This window comes from Procambarus clarkii, chromosome 10 (genome assembly GCF_040958095.1).
Source record: "Procambarus clarkii isolate CNS0578487 chromosome 10, FALCON_Pclarkii_2.0, whole genome shotgun sequence".
Classification (NCBI taxonomy): Eukaryota; Metazoa; Arthropoda; class Malacostraca; order Decapoda; family Cambaridae; genus Procambarus; species Procambarus clarkii.
The window spans coordinates 29,749,809-29,752,508 of record NC_091159.1 but is presented as its reverse complement, the minus strand read 5'-3'; the positions used below and the strand labels follow the sequence as shown (position 1 = coordinate 29,752,508).

Sequence of the window (2,700 nt, the reverse complement as noted above, 5' to 3'; positions counted from 1 at the left end):
CTCATAGGTGTGGTATATTGCAGTGCATCACACCCATATTCCACTCTTCAAGTGAACAATTCGAGAGTGGACGGTTCCAGCATGATAGCAACTGCATTAATGGGAAAATATATATACCTGCCATGTGGGATGTGTGTGTGAAGCTCTGAATACCACGAGCAAGATTATATTATTGCTTGATGGCCGTCGTGCATGCATTGTCTTATTATCAGTTAGGAAGAGTTTAGGCTTTTACATAGAACTTTTATATAGAAGTCAAGTTAACGCCATGTGACTCGTATTTCATTATAACTAACGTACGGCCGGAATTACGTCTGTAATTATACGGACATCAGGTTACAAATGCTACTACAGAGACAGCAGTGAGCCACTGTGATCAGTGAGGTCATTAGTGACGGCCACTATGCAGAGTGTATCGACGAACATTGCAGCAACTGCAGGAGCGCCGCTGCATTGTTGCTCATTGTAAAATTCACCGCGACGCATATTCGTGGGAACTAGACTGTGCTGTGCGCCACCCATTGTGTCTTGTTGCCTTACTACCCGCGTGCCTCCTCCACGTGTACCGGCCTCCTCTACGTGTACCGGCCTCCTCCACGTGTACCGGCCTCCTCCACGTGTACCGGCCTCGTGTACCGGCCTCCTCCACGTGTACCGGCCTCCTCCACGTGTACCGGCCTCCTCCACGTGTACCGGCCTCCTCCACGTGTACCGGCCTCGTGTACCGGCCACCTCCACGTGTACCGGCCTCCTCCACGTGTACCGGCCTCCTCCACGTGTACCGGCCTCCTCCACGTGTACCGGCCTCGTGTACCGGCCACCTCCACGTGTCCAGGCCACGTGTACCGGCCTCCTCCACGTGTACCAGCCACCTGTACCAACCACCTCCACGTGTACCGGCCTCCACGTGTACCAACCACCTCCACGTGTACCGGCCACCTCCACGTGTCCAGGCCACGTGTACCAACCACCTCCACGTGTACCAGCCACCTGTACCAACCACCTCCACGTGTACCCACCTCATGTTCCCAGGCTCTAGTAGTTATTGGACCTTGATAGCTTTTAGTGAGCTGTCTGCCAGATGCAAATTGCTGACATTGCTTGCACTTGCAGTCAGAAAATATGTAATATCCCACAGATCATAATATTAAATAATTTATCTTTTATCTTTTCTAGGTAATTACGCTTGCCGCCATCAGTATCTCCGCTGCTGCTACCGGGACTCCCGTGAGGAGGTGAGTGCCTGGGGGATCAGTAAGGCCCTCTGGCACTTGGTGATGGGCGTTGACCAAGTGCCACTCACAGGTATGACCTTGCTGCATTTCCTGTGTCAGGGTCCTCAAGTTAGAGGTGTGCTGGAGCAGGGGCAAGGCTTCAACAAGCAGGGGGCCTCGTAGCCTGGTGGATAGCGCGCAGGACTCTTAATTCTGTGGCGCGGGTTCGATTCCCGCACGAGGCAGAAACAAATGGGCAAAGTTTCTTTCACCCTGAATGCCCCTGTTACCTAGCAGTAAATAGGTACCTGGGAGTTAAGTCAGCTGTCACGGGCTGCTTCCTGGGGGTGGAGGCCTGGTCGAGGACCGGGCCGCGGGGACACTACAAAGCCCCGAAATCATCTCAAGATAACCTCAAGATAAGATAGCATTAACGCAGCTACTTGTGAACCTGGACATGTTCTGCTGCGGCTTTGTTTACATTTATTAAACAGTTTACGTTCATCGAAACTTTCCAATGAAATAATATTGCTATCAACAGCCTCTCTCCCTTTCTCTCTCCCTTTCTCTCTCTCTCTCTCTCTCTCTCTCTCTCTCTCTCTCTCTCTCTCTCTCTCTCTCTCTCTCTCTCTCTCTCTCTCTCTCTCTCTCTCTCTCTCTCTCTCTCTCTCTCTCTCTCTCTCTCTCTCTCTCTCTCTCTCTCTCTCTCTCTCTCTCTCTCTCTCTCTCTCTCTCTCTCTCTCTCTCTCTCTCTCTCTCTCTCTCCTTATCCCACACAGACACAGTCCTTAGAGAGCGAGACCCAGCAGTTTAACCAGTGTTTGACATGCCTCTGAACTCTTTCCAAGGCATTATTGGTGTGGTGGAGGTATAGAGTCTTGGGGAAACACTGCCCTAACACCTTCACAGTGCAAGGGTAAGGGAGTTGAAGCCCCTTTCACCGGTTCTCTGCTTCGTCATTTGTTTTTACACTCTTTTTATAGAATCTGTAATACTGTTTGTATTTGTTAAATGTCAGATGATTGTCTAATTTTTTATTTTTTTTATTTAACAAATAATTGATGAAGAGTTTTGGTATAATCTAGGATCATATGATGCAATTTTTATAATTAAGGTAATATGATTATCTGCAAATTTCTGTACTGGGTGGGCAGATTGTAATTTTTCTTGAGGATAAAGGCTTGAGCACGGCAAGGGTTAGCGGGCTTTACCTGGCCGCTCTTCCTAATGAGAAGTAAATATAGTGTTGTACAGGTGTCGACGCGTGCTGTAGTCTTATACGCACTCATACGCTCACTCACTCATACGCTCACTCACTCATACGCCCATTCATACGCTCACTCATACGCCCACCTGCTGGATGAGGTTCTCACTCATTCACCTACACACACACACACACACACACACACACACACACACACACACACTGGTGAGAGTCAATAACATCAGTTATTGAGTCCCATGTACCCCCACCACTGTTTAACCC

General features: G+C 49.3%; 1 protein-coding gene across 2 annotated transcripts in view; it reads left to right on the top strand.

Moving 5' to 3' along the window:
• Tk (Tachykinin) overlaps window positions 1-2,700 on the top strand; it is a 269,943-nt gene that overhangs the window by 176,842 nt on the left and 90,401 nt on the right. The window contains exon 2 of one of the 2 annotated variants that reach the window (XM_069321815.1): window positions 1,177-1,235. The exons of the other annotated variant lie outside the window; for it this stretch is intronic. The gene's annotated coding sequence lies outside the window, so the exon portion shown is untranslated. The remainder of the gene's footprint in view (window positions 1-1,176; window positions 1,236-2,700) is intronic. 2 annotated transcript variants of the gene reach the window in all.